Consider the following 25706-nt stretch of genomic DNA (forward strand, 5'->3'; position numbering starts at 1 on the left):
AGCTGAGTTGCAGAGAAGACGCTGAAAGTCCTCCGTCAGCATGTCTAAATGGGGCGCGCGGCTCTCTGGGGACTCCATCAGCGTTGGTAAGGAGGTCAGTCTGCTACCCGGAGCATCTCGCTCTAATGGACGGACAGCAGAGATGGAGAGACAGAAACACGGAGATGGAGCACAGCAGGGAAATCAGGCCTGCTTCACAAACAGTGTTGGGGAGGTTACTTTGGAAATGTAGATTACAGATTACAAATGACCCTATTTAAAATGTGATGAGTACCTTTTCGATTACTTTATAAAAGTAAAGTAACTGATTACATCTGATTACTTTTGGATTACTTTTAAGTTTCTAATGGATATTTTCAACTATTTTCAAGCATTTATACTGAGCAGGTGTGAGCTTACGGTTTACTGTTAGAATCTCTAAGGCCGTACTCACACTAGGTACAGTAGCCTCGAACCGGGCCAAAGCACGCTTGTCCCCCCTCCCGTCTCCCCCGACGGCCCGCGCTCACACCATATCGGGCCTCGGCACGCTTACGTCATCGCTGCTGCGCTGTTCAGTGAGAAGCGCTCTCTCACTCAGCAGCACAGTGGAGATTTCTCTAGTTATATCGTTTCAGTCGTTTGATATGCCGTCAAATATTTCGCCAAACAGTCCTTAGGGATGCGGGGACACGCAGTCAGATATTTCACCGGACAGATCCGCCACTTTTGGCGCTCATAAACAATCATAAAGCCCTCGTGCTGCAGGAATGAGGAGGTCTGCTGAAGCCGTGCAGCTGTCGTGCAGTGAGGAGTTCTCGTCTTTAATAAACTACGGCAGTTTGCGTTCCCTGAACAGTAAGAATGATTAATAAATCCATATGAAGCCCCTTAAAAGTCACGTCTCGCTTTCAGGCCGTACTCACACTAGGTACAGTTGCCTCGAACCGGGCCAAAGCACGCTTGTCCCCCCTCCCGTCTCCCCCGACGGCCCGCGCTCACACCATATCGGGCCTCGGCACGCTTGCGTCATCGCTGCTGCGCTGTTCAGAAGCGCTCTCTATGGCAAGCCTTTTAAGCATTTAAATCTTTGTTCTGACTCCATAAATATATTTAGAGATATCTACAATTGCAATTGTACTAGTATGAAATCAGATTGGAGATATCTGCAAATATATTATGACTAGTCATATTCCTCCATTGACTTCCATTGAAAAATATTTGCAGATATCTCTAAATGAGTTTAAGCCAAGCTGGGAGTCCAGCCAAAACCAGCTATATCCAGCTTAAACTAGGCTGGTCAAGCTGGTTTTAGCTGGATTTGGCTGGTAATTTTCCAGCCTGACCAGCTAAGGCCAGGCTGGAAATGGCTGGAAACCAGCCTGGAAATGACCAAAACCCCTCTAAAACCAGCCTGGTCGACCAGCTAAAACCAGCCAACCAGCCTAGGCTGGTTTAAGCTGGATTTTTCAGCAGGGATATGAGAGAATGCTATAGCCAAAATTGGCTCCTGCGGTTAGCTATTGTGGTAATTTTTGCGACAAGACAAACATGATCACTGTTTGTTTGATATAGATGACAGTTCTTCCAAATATCTCGGGACAAAAATATTACAAAGGTAAGTTAATGATAACATATTTTACTGGAACAGTGCATGAAAGTCAGCACTTGAACTTATCTTATTTCGAGCTGTTCTAGAACTGTAAATTATGTATTTAGAAATGTATTTAGAATTTAGAATTTATGTAAATTATGTATCTATCAAAGCATAAAAGTGCATTAAAAAGAACCTTAACATAATACAGAACGAGCTGACTTAAAATATTCTAAAACACTTTATAGTTTTTAAGTAGAACAGATTTTCCCTTCAAAACGTTGTTTATTCTTGCTAATTGTTAGCTTGATTTGATGGATTAGCTAGCTAGCTAATTGGAAACGACTAGCAGCAGACATGACGGTGCTTAAATGAATAAATATGTATTTTGGATAAATGATTGATTCACATTTATGACTGACAGAGTGCAGAAGTGATATGAACTGACTGACATACCCAGCACTTAATACATAAAGTTTTCTTCTGTATTATTATTATTAGCGATCATTATACAGTATGTGGAGGAGTTGTTACATTAGAGGGAAGGAAATGAGAATTACCGGGGAAACAAATACTCATTTATTTGTCACGCTTGACTGGAAGCGTTGTTAATGGAGTTTGAGAGCTCCTAAAGCATTTAGGAATTGCATTTATGAAACGAGCCGCTGCTGCCATCTGTTGATGATGATGTGGATGATGGTGTCATTACATGACCTGACCGCCAGGAGCCGCCAGAGACTGACGCTAAAATCAGCGCATGGGTAAAATAAAGAAAAATAGCACAAGCTCAGCATTCAAGCACTTGTCATGCATTTACTTGCCTTCCACCTCTGAGTCAAATCTGAGTTTCTGCTGCTGAACACAAAAGATATGTTGTTTGTTTGGATATTATATTTATATTATGTTGGAAACAAGTTTACTTTTATTATATGCACACACATTTGTCAACATTTTAGCAATTTTTTTATTTACTCATTTTCCTCCGGCTTAGTCCCTTTATGTATCAGAGGTTGCCACAGTGTAATGAACCGCCAACTATTCCAGCATATGCTTCCCTTCCTGCTGCAACCCATCACTGGGAAACACCCATTCACTCTCATAAACCACGGCCAACTTCATTAATCAGTTCCCCTATAGCGCATGGGTTTGGACTGTGGGGGAAACCAGACCACCTGGAGGAAACCCACACCAACACATGTGAGAACATGCAAACTCCACATAGAAATGACAACTGACCCAGCCGGGGCTCAAACCAGTGACCTTCTTGCTGGGTTTTTGCCAGCGTTTTCATTATCATATCTAATAATTATATTTTTATATCTTTATAGCTTTAAATTGTTTGAGTACTTTGTAAGACTTAAACATGTTTCGGTTAGTTGTAGTGTTATTATAGTCTGAATAATAATAAAAATAAATATATATATATATATATATATATATATATATATATATATATATATATATATATATTGTGTGTGTGTGTTATATTTGTATTCAAAATAAACATTTATATTAATGTATAATAGATTTAAAGATCTATAAAGTAAAAAAAAAAAAACAGGTCAGCATTTTAATCATATAAATATATATATTTCACCTATGGTCCATGAGCTTTGGGTCATGACCGAAAGGACAAGATCTCGGAAACAAGCGGCCGAAATGACTTTCCTTCACAGGGTGGCAGGGCGCACTCTTATGGATAGGGTGAGGAGCTCTGACACCCGGGAGGAGCTCGGAGTAGAGCCGCTGCTCCTCCACATTGAGAGAAGTCAGCTGAGGTGGCTCGGGCATCTGTTTCAGATGCCTCCTGGACGCCTACCTAGGGAGGTGTTCCAGGCATGTCCCACCGGGAGGAGGCCTCGGTGAAGACCCAGGACACGCTGGAGGGACTATGTCTCTCGGCTGGCCTGGGAACACCTCGTGATCCCCCCGGAGGAGCTGGAGGAAGTGTCTGGGGAGAGGGAAGACTGGGGTTCTCTCCTAAGAATGCTGCCCCCGCGACCCGGCCCTGGAAAAGCGGCAGAAAATGAATGAATGAATGAATATTATAAAGGGTGTCACGGTGGTGCAGTGGGTAGCACAATCGCCTTACAGCAAGAAGGTCGCTGGTTCGAGTCCCGGCTGGGCCAGTTGGCATTTCTGTGTGGAGTTTGTATGTTCTCCCCGTGTTGGTGTGGGTTTCCTCCGGGTGCTCCGGTTTTCCCCACAGTCCAAACACATGCGCTATAGGGAAACTGATGAACTAAATTGGCTGTAGTGTATGAGTGTACGTGTTTTTATGACATATCAGGACACAAATCTGTTTATTGACATGGGTATGACACAGGTATTACAAAAAGGAGGTGAAATATGAGGACATTGGTGACGTCCTCATTTCTCAAAAAGCTTATAAATCACACAGGATGAGTTTAATCAGAGAGTAAAGCTGCACACAGTCTCCTGTGATGGTTGGATGTAGGGATGGGGTGGGGTGAGGGCAATACAACATACGGTTTGAACAGTATAAAATGAATGGAAACCAATGTAGACACTTTGTGTGTGTGTGTGTGTGTATGTATGGAGGTGTAAGGGTGTTTCTCAGTACTAATTTGCAGCTGGAAAGGCATCCACTGTGTAAAACATACAGTAGGTGAGAGTTCAATGTGGCCATTACCGCCGCACGATCTACCGCTCTAAAGAAGAAAGAACATGTTTTTTAGGTATGACTGCAGTTTGCGACTATGCCGCCAGGTGGCACAAAGGGATGAGATGCAAATGGACAGAAATAGACTATACATTAGCCTAAAATACTCCACTACTTGTAAATAAAGATAAACAATGAAACAAAGCATTATAAGTCCTTCATTAATCATTAAAAAGACAACTTGGCTACTTTATTTAAAGGAATAAAGAATAACAAATAACCTTTGGGGTAAAGTGATTAAGTCCGCTATAGGCAACCCAGGCTCATTATAGAAACGTAGCCCCACGGACGTTTCTGCAGACCGTGAAATACGTCCTGGGAGGTACATATTTGTGCAGTTTTTGTTTTCGCGTATCCGCAAGAGGCCGCTGTGCGCACTTTTTCACGTCTCGAACGCCTCTCGCGAGTGCGCCCCGTTTATGCCAGCTCTGTTCTCACGTAAAAAGCCGCCGGAGGCCGCTGTTGAGCAACCAACTGTCCGACTGACTGAATGACTGAATGATTGACTGGGCGGCTGGCCCTCCTTCAGACCCTCCTTGTCCTCCTTCTTCCCTAAACCCAAGCGACGATTTACAAAAGCCGTCAAGAAAAAAAAAGCCCTCGCCTGATTTTGACCGCGTTTTCGGATCTCAGTTTGCTTTATTTTTTGTATTCTGTTTTTTGTCTTACCTGATTTCTGGAGCCGCTCTTCCCCGGACTCAAACCCGGTCATCGCCACGGCCGGCTCCTCCTCCAGGCCTCCACTCAGCCGACATAACACGACGAGCTAACCGGACAAACTGGTTGCGGCAGGAAAGCCCTCTACACTGAGGTGAGCCATCAACCGGCGAACGCGAAGAGGAGCGGCGTCACACCGCCCCATATCGTTCGCTTGTAAATAGCGGTCTCCAGAAACGTCCGTGGGGTTTTCAGAAGGATCTTGGGTTGGCTATATGCTTCAGCACAAAACACTAGTTGCCGTGATGTATACTGGATAAGTTGGTGGTTCATTCCGCTGTGGCGACCCCTGAGGAAAAAAGGGACCAAGCCGAAGGAAAATTAATGAATAAATATAGAATATAATATAAAAATATGCATGTTTTAATACTTTTACTTTAGTTTTAATAAGATAACAGTAAGTTTAAAGAGCCCATATTATACATGAAATAGGGTCATACTCTGGTTGTAAGGGTCTCCAACAACAGTCTAATATGCATGCAAGGTCAAAAAACACTTTCGTGGTTTTATAATCTGCATTTATTTTTACCTAATTATCCCAGCGACTCCTGTATGAATCGTCCAGTGATTCATTTGTTCTCAAACCCCTCCTTAGCGCGGAGCTAATCTGCGCTGATTGGACCAATGACAGCCTGTTGCGATTGGTCGACTGCCTTCAGTCAGAGTGAAAAGCCAAACAGCTAATCAGCAATATAAAAGTAATCACAGTTCATACACGCTCGATAGTGTAGGCGTGGATTTTAGCTGCCAGTGGGTCAATGTAAATACAGACTATGGACTTGAAAATACAGACGACTGACTATTTTATTGAGCAAAAACTCCAAAAACTGTCGAGGAGATCTCCTAGCTTGTTTCACTCTAGACACAGACACACACACACACACACATTGCCCTCGTCCTTGCGCGCGCGCGCACACACACACACACAAACACACACACACACACACAGCTCCGGACGACAACGCGCGCACACACACACATACCTCCGGACGACAGCGCACGCGCACACACACTACCCTCGTCCACAGAGGTCCGTAAACCAAGCAGCACGCGTCGCGTTTTTAACGTGACTTTGCACGCGATAAGAGAATATAGCCAGTTAACCTGAGACAGTACACGCGGTTACAAGTAATAAATCACAACTAAATACATTTGCAAGCTAGAGTCAACGAGGCAACAACTTTAATCGCACATACTTACACTTGAGAATGGAGGAAGAAACCCATCCTGACGTCCATCAGTAAGTAACTCTTTACTGATCCTTACTTTAACAAACGCTGATGAAGTATTCTTTGTAGCATGTAGTTTGCAGATGTTTCATCTTTGGGTAGAGACTCAATATATCCATCTGCAGTGTGACTTCAATCGACCAGCATGTTTGTGTGTGTGTGTGTGTGTCTGGGTTTCTGCGTCAGAGGGCGGGGCCTCAGGTTTGAAATCTCCCGGGTTTGCGCGTGCACGTGAATAACTTGGTTTCGTTCGTACGTCATGGCGAAACACCTAATGACTCGGTATCAAGGCGACTCGTTTGAAGCACTATGAGTCGACTCTTTTATAGATGAATCAACCGTTTTAAACACTGTACACTAACAGATTTAAGCCTTAGCTGGATACTTCACTTCACTTAGAGCTGTGTTACACACTACATGGAGGGGAATTTTCAAAGACCCATAATATGGGCTCTTTAAAAGATTTATTAACCTAAATATAATTGATAAACTTTACAGCTTTTATAAAATACAGGACTAATGTCTAAAAAAAGCTGAAGCAACTTAGACTTTTTATGATATTCATATTTGAATTGATTTGGAGTTATAAATGAATAAATGTGAATAAAGTGTGTGTTGTATGTACAGAAGTCAGTAAAAACCTCTTCTTTTTGACAGGCTGTACTGTATTTTGGACATGTTCACAGTTTGATGTCTTTCCCTGTGAATGTTTTATTTGGCAGTGATTTTCCAGACGCGGAAAAAGCTTTTCCTGTCCTGATAATCCAGACATGATCTTGGCCTCCAGCTAAACTCAGATGATGATAAAACCAAACAGAAGCTGCGAATGCAGGGAAAATAGATCCGGTACGAGTGTAAAATATCTGCGTTTTCAAAACCCACAGTATGTATGATTAAATAAAGTCTTCATTGAGCTTTTCCTGTGCTTGTTCACTTCAGTCGCTTTTGCAGAAGAGGTTTATTCGAGTGTATTACTGGTGTACATCTTTCAAACTGAACAATAAAATACACACTTAACGGCCACTTTATTAGGTACACCTTACTAGTACTGTGTTGGACCACCTTTTGCCTTCAGAACTGCCTTAATCCTTCATGGCGTAGATTCAACAAGCTACTGGAAATATTCCTCAGAGATTTTGCTCCATTTTGACATGATAGCATCACACAGTTGCTGCAGATTTGTCGGCTGCACATCCATGATGCCAATCTCCCGTTCCACTACATCCCAAAGGTGCTTTATTGGGTTGAGCTCTGGGGGCTGTAAAGACCATTTGAGTACAGTGAACTCATTTTCATGTTCAAGAAACCAGTCTGAGATGATTCATGCTTTATGACATGGTGTGTTATCCTGCTGGAAGTAGCCATCAGAAGATGGGTTCACTGTGGTCATAAAGGGATGGACATGGTCAGCAACAATACTCAGGTAGCCTGTGGCGTTGACACGATGCTCAATTGGTACTAATGAGCCCAAAGTGTGCCAAGAAAACATCCCCCACATCATTACACCACCACCACCAGCCAGAACCATTGATACAAGGCAGGATAGATCCATGCTTTCATGTTGTTTACGGCAAATTCTGACCCTACCATTCGAATGTGGCAGCAGAAATGGAGACTCATCAGAGCAGCAACGTTTCTCCAATCTTCTATCGTCCAGTTTTGGTGAGTCTGTGTGAATTGTAGCCTCAGTTTTCTGTTCTTAGCTGACAGGAGCGGCACCCGGACCCGGTGTGGTCTTCTGCTGCTGTAGCCCATCCGCCTCAAGGTTGGACATGTTGTGTGTTCAGAGATGCTCTTCTGCAGAGCTCGGTTGTAACGAGTGCTTATTTGAGTTACTGTTGCCTTTCTATCAGCTGGAACCAGTCTGGCCATTCTCCTCTGACCTCTGGCATCAACGAGGCATTTGCGCTCACAGAACTGCCGCTCACTGGATATTTCCTCTTTGTCCGAGCATTCTCTGTAAACCCTAGAGATGGTTGTGCGTGAAAAACCCAGTAGATCAGCAGTTTCTGAAAAACTCTGACCAGCCCATGCCCTATTCAAAGGAAACCGGAGCACCCGGAGGATACCCACACCAACAAGGGGAGAACATGCAAACTCCACACAGAAATGCCAACTGGCCTAGCTGAGACTCGAACCAGCAACCTTCTTGCTGTGAGGTGACAGTGCTCACCATTGAGCCACTGTGACGCCTCTGTTATGTTTATATTTTTATCACATAGTACATCAAGTATAACAATACATAATATTTTTTTTTTACAAATTGTTCATTGTTTATTATAACATAAGAAATATTTAACAAAAATTGTGGAGTTTGCATGTCCTCCCCGTGTTGGCGTGGGTTTCCTCCTGGTGCTCCGGTTTCCAAGTCCAAACACATGCGCTATAGGTGAATTGGGTAGGCTAAATTGTCCATAGTGTATGTGTGTAAATGAGTGTGTGTGGATGTTTCCCAGTGATGGGTTGCAGCTGGAAGGGCATCCGCTGTGTAAAACATGTGCTGAATAAGTTGGCGGTTCATTCCTCTGTGGCGACCCCTGATGAATAAAGGGACTATGCCAAAAAGAAAATAATTGAATGAATGTTTTCCTGATTTTGGCCTGATCCAAATGCTATTTACAAACACAATCTTTTTTAATCAAATGTTAATTTAATTCCCTCGGTCTCCTATTTCAGACAAGGTCAAATACTGAACATAATAATTAGTGCAACGAACAAGCACATGCACATTGTTTATCGAGCGTTGGCATCAGTGAAAGCAGCAAACAATGCAGTCATTCAGAGGATGTGCTCTTTATTTGTGCAATCACAGTCTCAGAGGAGTTTTCTGTGCATCAGTGTGTGTGGGATTGAGAGAGAAAACAAACACACACACACACACACACACATCATCGTATCAGTTTCAGTCATCATCACGTTGATATTTGGTTGATTTTAGGTTGTGTTGGAAAGACACATCGAGCCAACATATTGGCGTTCATTCGTCAGGTATGCCAACCAAAATCCGACGTCTGATGGACGTCATAGTGGTAACGTCCACACAACGTCAAGCAGTAACATCATTAGATGTTGATATTTGGATGATTTTAGGTTGGACGTTGGGTTCTAGGATGGCACGGGGGCTTAGTGGTTAGCACTGTGGCCTCACAGAAAGAAGATCTCTGGTTTGAGTCTCGGCTGGGCCAGTTGGTGTTTCTGTGTGGAGTTTGCATGTTCTCTCCGTGTTGGCGTGGGTTAACTCCAGGTGCTCCGGTTTCCCCCACAGTCCAAACACATGCGCTATAGGGGAATTGATTAACTAAATTGGCCTTAGTGTATGAGTGTGTGTGGTTGAGTGTGTATGGGTGTTTCCCAGAGATGGGTTGCAGCTGGAAGGGCATCCGCTGCGTAAAACATATGCTGGATAAGTTGGTGGTTCATTCCGCTGTGGAATAAAGGGACTAAGCCAAAATGAATGTGTGTGTGTGTGGGTGTGTATGTCTTTGTGGTTGTGTGTGTGTGTGTGTGTGTGTGTGTGTTTACGTCTCAAACATGCGCTGTAGTGGAATTAAGTTAGCTAAATTGGCTGTAGTGTATTTGTGTGTGAATGTGAGAGTGTATGGGTGTTTTCCAGTACTGGGTTGCAGCTGGAAGGGCATCCGCTGTGTAAAACATATGCTGGAATAGTTAGTGGTTCATTCCCCTGTGGTGACCTCTGAAACTAAGCTGAAGGAAAATTAATGAACGTTGAGTTCTGACGTCAACCCGATTTTCATTTCCAAATAAAATGTAACGTCCCCACGATGTTAGGGTACAGCGTCAATCTGACGTCATGCTGACGTTCTCTGCCTGCTGGGTCAATGATAGAAAATAACACCCATTTGGACCCCAAAACCCCCCAAACTGTTTGGTGTGATTGCATTAGATCAGTTGTGCTGTGCTCTGGTCATTTTATTAGGCAGTGTAATAATGTGAAGTTAGTTTCTCTCTGGTGTTTCTCAGACTCTCACACACACTGACTTAAGCTGGATCATCAGTGCTCTGCTGAGAAAAGGCCTTTTGTTTCCTTCGGTACGAGCCCTTTAATCACAGTCTGGCTCTTTCTCATCGACCGCCTGAAGAGTTTTGGACAGTGCCGTCGCTGCCAAGTTCAACAGTGTTTTCTGGGAGAGCCAGAGATACGAGGACCAGCAGAGGGCCACAGATACACACTCCTGCTCCACACATCAGCTTAAGATACTGACGGTATGATAACCTTGAATAGAAATATCACGGTATTGTGATTTACTGCTCTAAAATTGGTTCTTTTTGGGGTAAAAAAACAACAATTCCCCCTTATTAAACACAATTTATTTTAGTGTAAGAAACATTTCATGTATTTTGGAGTGGTGAACATGTCAGTGTAAATCAGGGGGGCGGTGGTGGGCCGGTGTCCTGCATATTTTAGTTCCAACGCCAATTATACACACCTGAACCACCTAATCAAGCTCTTTGGTGTACTAGAAACTTGTTTGTTGAAGGAAGTTGGAGCTAAACTATGCAGAACAGCAGCCCTACAGGACCGAGTTTGGACACCCCTGGTCTAAATGATTCAAATAAATGTTTGAGTGTTTGATCGCTGCTGTGATCGGGATATGTTTGTTGCAGCTTTCTGGGCCCAGTAGCTTCAGCAGGTGATCAGGTAAGCAAATGTTTATTTCTTTTTTAAACTAAGCGATGTTATGGTCTTTGTTTGATTTATTGTGTGTTTGCTAATTTGTAAATGTGTATGTATGTTCAAAAGATTAATTGAGTTCATGGTAGAGTAACCATGTCAAAGTGCATTGTGTTCGCGATTGCTTCAGCGTATACAAATGGAAAATCTGCTATGTAAAAAAAGTGTAAAATTGACTTATACAAGTTTGTTAATGTTTGATGAGTTTGGCCTTGGAATATTATTATTATTTGTTTGTGGGTAGATTTAATTAATATTGATTTTTGTATATTCAGAAGTGGTTGTTTTGGTTTGTAAAAGGTAACTAATAGGGTAAACATGCTAAAATACTTTGAACGCACCTGCAAAACATGCTAAAATACAATGAAGCCATTAGCACCTGCAAAACATGATAAAAGTATTCTGAATTCATTAGCACATGTAAACATAACATGCTTTGAACCCATTAGTACCTGTGAAACATGCTAATGGGTTTAAAATATGTTTTGCATCTGCAAACCATGCTAAAATTAAACCTACTTTAAACACTTTAGCACATGCAAAACATGCTAAACGTTCTGAGAATGCATTAGCACATGTAAAACATGCTAAAAATGCTCAATATGCATGAGCACCTGCAAAACATGCTAAAATTGCTCTAAATGCAAAAGCACCTGTGAAACATACTAAAAGTGCTCTGAATGCAATAGCACCTGCAAAACATGCCAAACCTACTTTAAACGCTTTAGCACCTGAAAAACATGCTTAGAATTGCTCGATATATTGCTTTAGCACCTGCAAAACATGCTTAAACGTGCTCAATATATTGCATTAGCACCTGCAAAACATGCTAAACCTACTTGAAACGCTTTAGCACGTGCAAAACATGCTTAAATGTGCTCAATAAATTGCATTAGCACCTGCAAGATATGCTAAACCTACTTTAAATGCTTTAGCACCTCAAAACATGTTTAAATGTGCTCAATATATTGCATTAGCACCTGCAAAACATGTTAAACCTACTTTAAATGCTTTAGCACCTGCAAAACATGCTTAAACGTGCTAAATATATTGCATTGGCACCTGCAAAACATCCTAAACCTACTTTAAATGCTTTAGCACCTCAAAACATCTTTAAATGTGCTCAATATATTGCATTAGCACCTGCAAAACATGTTAAACCTACTTTAAACGCTTTAGCACCTGCAAAACATGCTTAAACGTGCTAAATATATTGCATTGGCACCTGCAAAACATGCTAAATCTACTTTAAACATTTTAGCACCTGCAAAACATGCTTAAATGTGCTCAATATGTAGCATTAGCACCTGCAAAACATGCTAAACTTGCTTTAAACGATTTAGCAACTGCAAAACATGCTTAAACATGCTCAATATGTAGCATTAGCACCTGCAAAACATGCTAAACCTGCTTTAAATGCTTTAGCACCTGCAAAACATGCTTAAACGTGTGCAATATATTGCATTAGCACCTGCAAAACATGCTAAAAATACTTTGAATTTATTAGTGCTTGCAAAACATCCTTCACAATTCAGAATGCATTAGCATATATTAAACAGTATGTTAAAATGACTCAGAATGCTTTAGTATCTACATCATGCTAAAATAACTAGGAAACATATTAGCATCTACAGATAAACACAAAAATGCTACTCAGAGCTTATTAGCACAATATGCTAAAACTACTCAGAATGTATTAACACCTGCAATACTTATCTGCTAAGAATACTTTAGACACATTAGCATCTGCAAAAAATGCTAAAGTGCTCAGAATGCATTTGCAGATGCTTTTTAAACCCATTAAAACATGCTAACGCGTTGACAACTGTGTTCGAAACATCTTCGTCATCCTCATTCAAACAGTAGTTTTCTGACAGGGGACAGTCCCGCAGGAAAAGTAGAGAAGTTTTTAACATTACAATGATGCAAGTCTGAGACTACATATCTTTGTGTGCCAGAGCTACTTCGGTTTTCCCAGGCTCTTCTAGTCCAGATCTCACTTTTCACTCCATACATGTGTTTCTCATTAGCATCCAAACTCTCCAAGCACAGCTTTTTACCTGCTGAACATCTAGAGCATTAGCAAATAGGTTAGTAACAACAAAAAGCTAAATGTTAGCATTACTGTCTAGAGCAAAAGCAAACATGTTAGTAACAACAAAAAGCTAAATGTTAGCATTGCTGTTCAATTCAATAATATTTCCTAAGCTAGCATGTAGCTTTAAAAGTATGTGACAAGTTCAACTCTAAAGTCAGTTTGCTCTGTAGAGAGTTTGAGCTTTTAGCATAGTAGTAGTAGCTAGCAAAGCTTTGCATGCTGATTCTGTTAAAATGCCCCCCCTAGGTTTGGATCACAACACAGGGAAGTCGTATATGTCCCATATGGAGACAATCAGAAACTAGCAGAGCTGACATACAGCCGGATTAACATGGAAAAGGCACAGGAAGGACAACTCAGGTGAATGACACACACAATCTCACACACCTGCATAGAAAACAGATGAATGCTAAGGGTTTATTGCACCACTGGAGGAAAGGATACGCACAAGTGACCTAGATAGGATTTTTAACTATGATTATTTGTGCTATGTGATTATTTGTGCTATTTGTGCTATTGTGAACAATGTGATATAGAAGTATGCTAAAGTATGTTACAAACAACTTATTAGAAGCACATCAGCATTGTGCTAAATCATGACGTAAAAATATGTTACATTAGCGCTGTTAAATCATGAATGAAACATGCTAACGTGCTAGATTGTGAGAAAAACTGTTGAAACAATGAGTAATTGGTAAACAATTCTAAAACATTCCAGTTAACATACAAGACAATGCTTAAACAGCTTAGATTGCATTAGCATCTAAAAAATAAGCTAAAATCAATCTGAATATGTTAGCATCTGTAAAACAATGCAAAACATGCTATAAACACTTACGACTTCAAAGAACATGGGAGAAAAATGCTAGCAATATTTTGCCGTGTTAAATCATGACAGACCACATGCAAAAATAATGGAAAAATTGTATAAACATGGTAGCAATTTGGCAAAACATGGTAGAAAATGCTAGCAAAGTGATAAAACATGCGAGCAGTGTGTTAAATCATGCTATAAACATGTAAACGCGTTAATCATAAGCTAAAACATATTATCAGTGTACCAATTAGTGCTAGACTCCTTTAAAACATGCTTATGTAAAACATAGCAAAGCTGCATGCCAAAACCACTTTGAATGCATTAGCATCGATAAAACAAATTGCTAAAACAATTCTACACATATTAGCAAAACATGGAAATTGCACAAGAAGGACAACTCGGGTGAATGACACACACACACACTCACATACCTGCAGAGAAAAGAGATGAATGCTAAGGGTTTATTGCGCCATAGGGGAAAAGGATACGCAGTAGTAGTGACCTAGATAGGTTTTTAACTATAATCATGGGTGCTAACTTTGTGTCAAAACATATACCACTACGCTAATGCATGTTAAAAGTAAGCTATATTAACTTTTTAAAACATGGCAGAAAAACATTAGCACTGTGCTAAATTATGATGTAAACATGTTTTAACATTAGCGCTTTCAAATCATGATTGAAACATGCTAACGTGTGCTAGATTGTGAGAAAAACGATGTTGAAACATGTTAGCCAGTGTTAGTATTGGGTAAACCATGCTAAAATATTCATGTAACATACAAGACAATGCTAAAAAAGCTCATATTGCTTTAGGATCTAAAAAATAACATGCTAAAATCAATCTGAATATTTTAGCATCTGTAAAACAATGCAAAACATGTTAAAAACATACTTGCGACTTCAAAAAACATGGGAGGAAAATGCTAGCAATGTTTGCAGTGTTAAATCATGACAGATATACTAAAAAAGTCTAATTTATTAGAAAGAAATTTGGCAAAAAAAATGCTAGCAAAGTGATAAAACATGTTATCTGTGTGTTAAATCATGCTATAAACACGTGAAAGCATTAGCATAGTTAAATCACAATAATGTTCTAACATGCTAGCAGTATTTAAAATACTAACCATGTGTAAAACATGGAAAGTGCACAGGAAGGACAACTGAGGTGAATGACACACACTCACACACACCTGCAGAGAATAGAGATGAATGCCTACATAAGATTTTTAACTATGATCATGTGCTAACAATCTGACATAACATATAGCAGTACGCTAAAGCATGTTAGGCCTACAAGCAAGTTAAAGCATGTTAGAAATTATGATGTAAAGATGTTTGAATATTAGCACTGTTAAATTATGATTGAACATGCTAACATCACAGATTGTGGAAAAAAAAGTATGTTGAAACATGTTAGCCAGTGTTAGTATTCTAGGTTAACCATGCTAAAACATTCCAGTAACATACAAGACAATGCTAAAACAGCTTAGATTGCATTAGCATTTAAAATAATAGCATGCTAAAATCAATCTGAATATTTTAGCATTTGGAAAACAATGCAAAACATGTTATAAACATGCTAGCAACTTCAAAACACATGGGAGGAAAATGCTAGCAATGTTTGCAGTGATAAATCATGACAGATATGCTAAAAAAGTTACATGTATTAGCATAAAACATCAGAATGCATTAGTCTAAAAACAACATGCAGAAATAATGGAAATAGTCATATAAGCATGGTAGCCATTTGGCAAAACATTGTAGAAAAATGCTAGCAAAGTGATAAAACATGTTAGCAGTGTGTTAAATCATGCTACAGAGCATTGGCACATGCTAACATGCTAGCAGCATGTAGATTCATATAGAAACAATAACCATGTGCTAAAACATATTACCAGAGAACTAAATAGTGCTAGAATTATTTAAAAACATGCTAATGTAAAGCATACAGCAAAATGCGAAAATCACTTCAAATGCATTAGCAACTGCAAGACGAATTGCTAAAACAATTCTACACATATTAGCATGGCAGAAAACAAATGCTAAGAAACGTGCTAAACAAGTTAGCAAAATGTGGATTCATGTAATGAACTGCAAGCAGTGTGATAAAAAGTTAAATTATGCTAGAAGCATGGTAGCAAAGTGCAAAATATGAAATTTAATTTATGATCCAACATGTTAGCAGTGTTAAAACATGCTGCTAGCAATGTATTAAATCATCAAAAGAGTAGTCAAGCAACATGCTAACACATTAGAAACATGCTAGCTAGTTAAACATTGGCAAGGTTGTTAAAACATGCTAGAAACATTGCATTTGAAAAAAAATAATTAAATTGAATAAACTACCTACATCCCTGTTGAAAAAACAGCTTAAACCAGCCTAGGCTGGTTGGCTGGTTTTAGCTGGTTGACCAGCCTGGTTTTAGAGGCGTTTTGGCCATTTCCAAACGGATTTCCAGCCCTTTTTAGCCTGGTCTTAGCTGGTCAGGCTGGAAAGTGACCAGCTAAAACCAGCTTGACCAGCCAGGTTTAAGCTGGACATAGCTGGTTTTGGCTGGGCTTCCAGTCTGGCTAGGCTGGTCAAGCTGGTTTTAGCTGGTCATCTCTCAGAATGACCAGCTAAGACCAGTCTGAAAATGGCTGGGAACCAGCCTGGAAGTGGCAAAAACCCCTCTAAAACCAGGCTGGTGGACCAGGTAAAACCAGCCAACCAGCCTAGGCTGCTTTAATGTTTTTTTTTTCAGTAGGGATGATCGCTGACCTGTGTGGCTGTTTGGTTTAGTTATAGTTAGCATGAAGTCAAGTTCCTGTAATGACGGTCACGTTCAGCTGCTTCTCATTGGGAGGTTGGAGGCTGCGCTTGTTTCCTTGAAACGTAAGATGCCAATAGTTAAAGTTTACAGGCGCTTTCAAAGAGTGCCTGCTCACAAAAACCCCTCATGCTAAGAGATGAGTCAGTTAAAAACAAGCATGTGCATGTGGTCTCGTGTGCGTCATGCTACGCTTAGCATGTAACTCAGTGAGCGTACAGTTACAGCCTTCCTGGATGAGTTTCTCCATCGGTTGCCTCCTTATTTGACTGTTTGACACATTGCTTAAAAGTCGTCATGAAATCAAATATTACTCTTCTTCTTTTTATATAGTGGTGCTTGTTATAAACGATATATCTGTGCGCTTCATTATTTTGTAAACATTCTGTTCTCCATAAAACATTTGTTCAAACAGTATAACTTTCTTTCCTACTTTAAACACCTTTTTTGAGTCTGGTCACATGGAATGTCTTTTGGGCGGGGCTATCAGCTCCTTAGGGCGGGGCTAACCGTCATTTGGGGCGGGCTATCGGTTCTTTAAAGGCCACCTATTTTACCCTTTTTTTATAAGCATTTGGTGTCTCCAGAATGTGTCTGTAAAGTTTCAGCTCAAAATACTGATCTGATTATTTATTATAGGCTCCAGAATATGCCCATTCTGGTGTCTGAGTATACTGTAGCTGTTTTTGTAGCATGTAGCTTTAAAACAGTGGCGTAGTGGATGGGAGGCGTGATCAGTGGCTCTGCGTCATAGCCCAACTCCGCACTTAAGTTTGTGATCGCTTCTTATTTTTATATAGTGGTGCTTGTTATAAACGATATATCTGTGCGCTTCATTATTTTGTAAAAATTCTGTTCTCCATGAAACATTTAATCAAGCAGTATAACTTTCTTTCCTACTTTAAACACCTTTTTTTGAGACTGGTCACATGAAATGTCTTTTGGGCGGGGCTATCAGCTCCTTAGGGTGGGGCTAACTGAGTGATGGGAAGTTCGAATCATTTTACTGACTCGGACTTTGAGTCTCGTTCATCAAGATGAACATTTCGAGTCATTTTGTTATTAAAATGTTACGAATTGCTTCCAAACTAGGGATGCTCATTTCGGTTAATTTTGCTAACCGACAACCGCCGCTCATTAATCGGTTATTAACGGTTAACTGGTTAGATTACTATTAATTTTATATTAAACAAATTGACGTGTCTATTTTGTGTCTGACACATTAAATATTGCATTTTAAAATACTGATTTATTTTTAAATGCTAGCATATAAATAATAGAACAATACGAGCATTTTCACGCACCTGCAGTGTTTAGCACAGAAGAGCAGAATAATCTAAATAAAATGAATAAAATAATAGGACTGCCCTAAATTATTTACACTTAAATAATTAATTTTTATTACAAACGAAAATACTGACTGATTCTTTTTAATAACCGGCATAGGCTATTAGACCTATTTTACCCCTTTTTCATAAGCATTTGGTGTCTCCAGAATGTGTCTGTAAAGTTTCAGCTCAAAATACTGATCAGATTATTTATTATAGCCTCCAGAATATGCCCATTCTGGTGTCTGAGTATACTGCTAAAAAAACAGTGGCATAGCGGATGGGACACGTGATCAGGGGCTCCGCATTATAGCCCAACTCCACTCTTAAGTTTGTCATCTCTCCACCCCCCCCCGCCCCTGCCCACCATCCACCCCCCCACTCCACCCCCACTCCACCCCCCCTCCACCATTGTTTGTGATTGCTCCATAGAACCCCCCTCCCGCTCTTCAGTTTGTGATCAGTGTTTGGAATGTGGGGGAAACCGGAGCACCCTGAGGAAATCCCCACCAACACGGGGAGAACATGCAAACTCCACACAGAAACACCAACTGGCCAAGCCGGGACTCAAACCAGACACCTCTTGCAAACACATGCGCTATAGGGGAATTGATTAACTGAATTGAACGATGTGTATGTGTGTGTGTTTGTGTGGGTGTGTGTGTAAATGGTAGTGTATGGATGTTTCTCAGTGATGGGGTGCAGCTGGAAGGGCATGCACTGTGTAAAACATATTCTGGATAAGTTGGCGGTTCATTCCACTGTGGTGACCCCTGATGAATAAAGGGACTAAGCCGAAAAGAAAACGAATGAACCAGAAAGGTAGTTTAATTTCAGTAACTAGCCACTTTATAACTAATTACACCAAACGCTGGTCACAATTCTAGAAAAAACAGTGGTAAACATGCACTTGAATAAAACTCTGTGCTCTTTTCTAAACAAGATATTACACTGAATGGGAGGTAAATGAAATGTTACGAGCAGCCATCTGCACAGAAAGCCCTGACATTGGTGTTTTTCCTCTGTTACACCGCAGGGAGAAAGAAAATGTCCCCTTCAACGCTCTGCCACAGCTGTTGCCTTTTAAAACTCTCATTGTGCAAGAGGATATACAACAATTGAAACGTGTCCAATGATAACATGCTGGAAAAGTCGTTTTGCGCTGTGGGCACATCCACTGTTAGAGGGAGATTTATCTGAAGACTCTGGCCGGGTCTAACATCGCTGCGGTGTGTAAAGTAATGCCCTGTTAAACAGTTAATGAAGATACACTCTCTGCGTATTACTGGCTTTAGAGCTCCAGTCAAGAACAGGCAACCATAAACAACTGTTTGATTCTTCTTGTAAGGGATGTTGGCGCAAGACAAAAAATATATAATAAATGAAGAAAAAGCAGCGCAGTGGGTAGAGCTGTCCTCTCACAGCAAGAAGGTTGCTGGTTCGAGCCTCAGCTGAGTCAGTGGGCGTTCCTGTGTGGAGTTTGCATGTTCTCCCTGTGTTGGCGTGGGTTTCCTCCGGGTGTTTCCCCTTGGACTGTAAAAGTTAATAATTGGAATAAATGAAATAATTGGTGGTTCATTGGGCTGTGGTGTCCCCTTAAAAAATCAGGCACTAGGCTGAAGGATAGTGAGTAAGGACAGGTAGATAACTAGACCTCACATCCTACTTTATGAAAGTAGCCATGCAGCATCACACAAATGCTGCGCTATTGTAACCCCACCGGTCTTACGCCACCCAACCCGATACGAGTTGATATCGAACCGGCGACCTTCCGAATGGGAGTTGGTTGCTCTACAAGGGAGGCTAAAGACCATGGCCTCTAGCGTCTGTCGCCTTTAGAAGTCAGAGGAGTGAGATTTACCTGCACAGCACTCACTAGCTGGCCTCCAGACGTTGACACCAGACGCAGAACGCGTGAGTGATTTACATGTTAAGTCAATGCAAATACGCCAATAGACATCCTGCGGAGCGATACGCGTGAATGGCGTGGCGCGAATTACGCGAATTGAGCGTTTTGCGCGTTTTACGTGGACATGATGTTAAGTCTACACGGTGTAAACCTCTGCTTGAGGACTCTTAACAGTAAACTGAATGAAGCCAGTGTTACGGTTTAACTGGTGTCCGTTTTAACTGAGGCCCCTTTTCTGAAGTAAACTGTTGACGTTTGCAGATTGGCAGATTCGTCACTTTTTCACAGCAACAAAACATGCCCATACCAAATAAAGAGTTATTACTTGGTGTCAACATTATTGATTGTAATATCTGTGTAGCAGAACAGTATAAACCAAAATTAATGTAACGAAATAATTATAATTGACATGTCATCAACAGGGGCGAAGCAGTGGCGCAGTAGGTAGTGCTGTCTCCTCACAGCAAGAAGGTCGCTGGTTCGAGTCTTGGCTCAGTTGACGTTTCTGTGTGGAGTTTGCATGTTCTCCCTGCGTTTGCATGGGTTTCCTCCGGGTGCTCTGGTTTCCCCCACAGTCTAAAGACATGCGGTACAGGTGAATTGGGTAGGCTAAATTGTCCGTAGTGTATGTGTGTCTGGATGTTTCCCAGAGATGGGTTGCGGCTGGAAGGGCATCTGCTGCGTAAAAACGTGCTGGATAAGTTGGCGGTTCATTCCGCTGTGGCGACCCCAGATTAAAAAAGGGACTAAGCCAACAAGAAAATGAATGAATGAATGAATGTCATCAACAGGATTCGAACCCAAGTCAAAAAGTTCTGCACAAGTATCAACCGACCTATCTAACTGAGCTACTCGGGTCAACAGATTGGGGTCGGTTTTGATATCTTTAACATGTGTTGTGCTTTGATTGTTTCCATGTTTCTAAACACTCTCACGCTGATATTTTCTCAGAATAGCTCTTATATTTTTTTTATCGCAGTTGGTCAAACCATGATTTTTATAGTTGTAGACTCGTGGAAACCTGTCTACAAAGTCACACACGAGCTGGATATTATTTATATTTTTCAGTGTGCATGTTACATTCCGGGTCACTACCAGTGTGTGGTACATTCCGCGTCACTCCCGGTGTGTGGTTCTGTAACGCTGAGGAGTGACACCAACAACAGAAGGTAGGATCCAAATGCAGGTTTATTCACAGTCAGGCAAGCAATGGTCAAATCAGGTATGTGCGGGCAAATTCAGAGTCGTAATCAAGGTACAGGCAAAAGGTCGAAAGGCTGGCGGCAAAACAGGATAACAAGGATACAAAGCTAGGTTCAAACATGGAGAAACAAGACAGGGAGAAACGCATTGTAATGTCACTTAACAGTAAACAAGACTCTGCAAACTGGATGGGTTCATGAGTGGCTTATAAGTGGTTAGATATCAGTCTATGACAAGGTTCAGGTGGTGAATGCAATCAAGTTAGATGAATGAGCATGGGTGTCAGGGAGAAATGCATGTATGAAAATGTAGTCCAGTAAAAGGCGGAAGTGTAGTTCTAAGTGTGTGTTTGTGTGTGAGTGTTTACCAGCGACATCTGGTGGTTGTTCGTTGGTGAACATGACAGGTATATTCCCTTTCCGTAGGACTCTGTAATTGTATATGTGTTTCGGGATTTTTTTTCACACTTTGTAATGCTGTTTTGCACTTCCCGGCCACCGTAGTTTTGCCATGTTATCTGTCTGGCTGTTACTAAGGTGCGCTAGATGGTGTTGTTATGCTGCCAAGGAGGTGCTGTAGATGTTCTTGGAGTGTTTTTTTTTTGTTGCCATTGTGTTGTGGGCGTTCGAGGTAATTGTACTAGTCTAATCATTTTTTTGTGTGTGTGTGTGTGTGTGTGTGTATTGCTATGCAATGATATTTTGGTGGCTGTTGGGGTGTTTCTAAGGGTTTTAGAATATTTTAAAAATATATTATCTTGCTTCTAGATTTTACTTTGTTCTGCTATACAGTTCTCAGTGAGGGCGAGGCAGTGGTGCAGTAGGTAGTGCTGTCGCCTCACAGCAAGAAGGTCGCAGGGTCGCTGGTTCGAACCTCGGCTCAGTTGGTGTTTCTGTGTGGAGTTTGCATGTTCTCCCTGCCTTCGCGTGGGTTTCCTCCGGGTGCTCCAGTTTCCCCCACAGTCCAAAGACATGCGGTACAGGTGAATTGGATAGGCTAAATTGTCCGTAGTGTATGAGTGTGTGTGTGTGTGTGTGTGTGTGGATGTTTCCCAGAGATGGGTTGCGGCTGGAAGGGCATCCGCTGCGTAAAAACTTGCTGGATAAGTTGGCGGTTCATTCCGCTGTGGCGACCCCAGATTAATAAAGGGACTAAGCCGACAAGAAAATGAATGAATGAATGAGTTCTCAGTGAGTTTCTTTTGCTAGTGTTTTTAGATGCTAAATCTCTATATGCATTACTTGGCAGTTTTTAGGTAATTCTACAAAAAGTCATAGAGGACAGATTAAACACACATGGTGCATTAGAGAACATATAATATCACATCAAAAGCATTATTAATCTCTAAAGAACCATATACTGTAGGTATACCATATAAAGAAAAATGGCTATCCATGTAAAACTTGCCATTAAAGAATCACTTAAATGAAACCACATGGTATTTACACTCAAGTTCACAGTGGTTGAACGTCTGCATATGCCTTATGCAGTGTATTGTACATAATAAGAGCACCTTGTTCCCTTTTCCTGCTAATTGACATAAATACCCAGAGATGTTTCATTCTGTAAGTCCATATTGAGGAAGGAGGGCGATGGTTGATTGGGTTTTCTCTGTAAATGGGGGTCTAGAGGTCACGTACAGCAGCTTGAAATTGTTTTCCAGGATCACTTAACGTGCACCCCACAGTCTTCAAACATTTCGACCACTGATAGGGCAAACGCAGAGGTGTGCCCGCGGGGTACTGTACTGTACTGACGGTGTGTGCCCAGCGCCGCTTCTTCCCATGGAGAGGACGAACGCAGCCCCAGCGACCCCCAGATCTGCTCATGTGTTGTGTATTATTCAATTATAACCGTTTCATCTGTAGGGGGTTGAGTTATATAACAATACACAGAGAATCTATTCATGGGAACTCGCTCTGGTAAAGCTCCTGTTTCCAATTTAACACAACAAGGGGGTTAACGACCATCCCGTACCAGCCTTAATGTGTATTGTTTTTCTGACGCGTGCTTTAAGAAGAAGAAGTGGAGTCCATACTGAAAATGAAAGACCTGATGCTGGTAAAACTGCCGTGCTAACATTACTATTATATTATTAATTAATTAAGTCATTTAAAGATTTGTTTCTTGTGTAGTTTAAGAGCGAGCAGATCGTGTAGTCTTTTATAATGTTTTAATATTGGGTTGAACAGCATCTAAGCTATGCCAAGTATTTTTTTTAAGAATATGATTTTAATGTTTCATTTTAATTAATTCAGAGCTTAAAGATGCCATGAAATCCAAATTTACTCTTCTTATTTTTTATTTGTGTATATAGTAGTTCATGTTATAAACGATATTCATTATTGGGGTTGGTTGGGGTGGACACACGTCCCCCTTACTTTTCGAGACAGACCATTTAGAAACAGGTGATTAAGAATGTAAACATTTGCATTTCTTACAGCTGTCCCATACCCCCCCCCCCCCCCCCCCCCCCCCACACACACACACACACACACACACACACACACACTTTTAAAATGTCAACTACGCACCTGCTTCTGGGCGGGTCTGTCAGTGATTTAGGGTGGAGCTATCATTCATTTAGGGCAGGGCTATCAGTAGTTGTCTCGTTTCTGCTCTGAATTCATCTATTCGTCAGTCTTCTTTCACTAGGTTATGAATAAAGATATAATGGGATGTATATATGTCACGATAGTGAAAAAAGTATTGCGACTTTAAAGTCCAAACCCCTCCCCCTTCCATAAGCCAACTCTGCTCTGGTTGGTCAGCTGGCCAAGTCTGCTCTGATTGGTTTTTCTGTGTCATATTCATATCATAAATTAAATGGCCAGTGCTCTTATGTCATTTGTGGGTGGGGATTATGCAAATATATTACTTAGATGATGTCTACATGATCGGTAGCTGGCAAAACTGGATTTGAAAATATAACGACTTGTTAAAGCGTTCCAATTAAATTAATCTTTGTTTCTATATTGCTTTTACAATGTAGATAGCTGAAGCACCTTAAAATAGATGTTCTAGTAAACTGAAAATGTGTCAGTCCAGTTATCAGAGTTGAAGTTGAAGTTCAGAACTGATGATTTAATTTGAGAGACGATGGGCTCTATTTTAATGATCTAGGCACAAAGTCTATAGCGTATGGTGCAAAAGCATTAAGGACAAGTCTGAATCCACTTTTGCTATTTTAAGGCTAGAAAAATACGCTCTACATGCATGGTCTAACAGTGTGTGTTTATTCTCTTAATGAGCTCTGGGAGTGTTTTGAGCGTAAACCAATCAGAGTCTCCTCTCACATTGCAATGGCGCATTTACTATTTACATGGTGGACTTTGTAAGTGTAAAAACTGAACACTTCACTTGCGAGAAAACAGTTAAACAGAGCATCTGCAGCGCGAGGATAAAGAATGAGCCTCCTCCATTCAGCCTCTTTACTTTCTTACTGTTGTACGCATAGACATCAATTAGTCCACATATTTAATTTCATTTAAGCGCAAAGATTTGCTTCGAAACTATTTCTACGAGTTATATCCAAACACACGTCCTGTTCTTATGCTCTTATGGTCCAAAACCTGACAAAATGGCAAAATGCCAACAATGCACCTTAACACACTTCTTTTCTAGACTGAAACACCCATGAGTCCACATAGTGGTAGTTTACTATTTAAACAATGTGGCGGAAAACGGGAAAATTAAGGTTGCGTGGGTCTGAAAATAGCAACACGTCGGGGAAAACACGTCTTGCGCCGGGTGTATGATAGGGCCCAACATCTTTATTTATCATGTGCATTTTTTGATTTACAACTTTGCAGAGAGTTTACATTGAAGCACAGCTATGTTCATTCATTCATTCATTTATTCATCTTTTGCTGCTTTTCCGAGGCCGGTTCGTGGGGCAGCAGTCTTAGGAGAGAACCCCAGACTTCCCTCTTCCCAGACACTTCCTCCACCTCCTCTGGGGGGATCCAGAGGCGTTCTCAGGCCAGCCGAGAGACATAGTCCCTCCAGCGTGTCCTGGGTCTTCCCTGATGCCTTCTCCCGATGGGACATGCCTGGAACACCTCCCTAGGTAGGCGTCCAGGAGGCATTCAATTCATTCATTTTCCTTCGGCTTATTCCCTTATTTATCAGTGGAATGAACCATCATTCCCAGCTGCAACCCAGTACTGGGAAACACCCATACACTCTCATATTCACACACACTCACTCGATCACTTACCCTATAGTGCATGTGTTTGGACTGTGGGGGAAACCGAAGCACCTGGTGGAAACCCACGGCAACATGGGGAGAACATGCAAACTCCACACAGAAACGCCAACTGGCCCAGCTGGGACTCAAACCAGCAACCTTCTTGCTGTGAGGCTACAGGGCTAACCACTGAGCCACCGTGCTGCCCCACAGCTAGGTTATAAATCTCAAATAAGATATTTTCTAAAAAACCCTGTGATGACATCCTTTTTAACATTAACCTTTAACACAATTAAATGTTTACCTTTCAGAAAAGCCATTCTGCAGAAGAATCAGGGCAAATTTGGAACGGCATGAAGTTGAACTTTCCCTTTACCCCAACTATACATGATGTATTATTCTTTCTGAAACATGTCTCTGATCTTACAGTCTGTCCCACAGAACAAATAAGTCA

General features: G+C 41.2%; 1 long non-coding RNA gene across 1 annotated transcript; it reads left to right on the plus strand.

Moving 5' to 3' along the window:
- Positions 1-1457: 1457 nt before the first annotated feature.
- LOC141376483 (uncharacterized) lies at positions 1458-14245 on the plus strand. Its single transcript, XR_012386614.1, has 4 exons — positions 1458-1597; positions 10184-10426; positions 10829-10862; positions 13240-14245. It is a non-coding gene; the product is annotated as an uncharacterized lncRNA (long non-coding RNA).
- The last annotated feature ends 11461 nt before the right edge of the window (positions 14246-25706 follow it).

Source organism: Danio rerio, chromosome 10, assembly GCF_049306965.1.
Source record: "Danio rerio strain Tuebingen ecotype United States chromosome 10, GRCz12tu, whole genome shotgun sequence".
Lineage (NCBI taxonomy): Eukaryota > Metazoa > Chordata > Actinopteri > Cypriniformes > Danionidae > Danio > Danio rerio.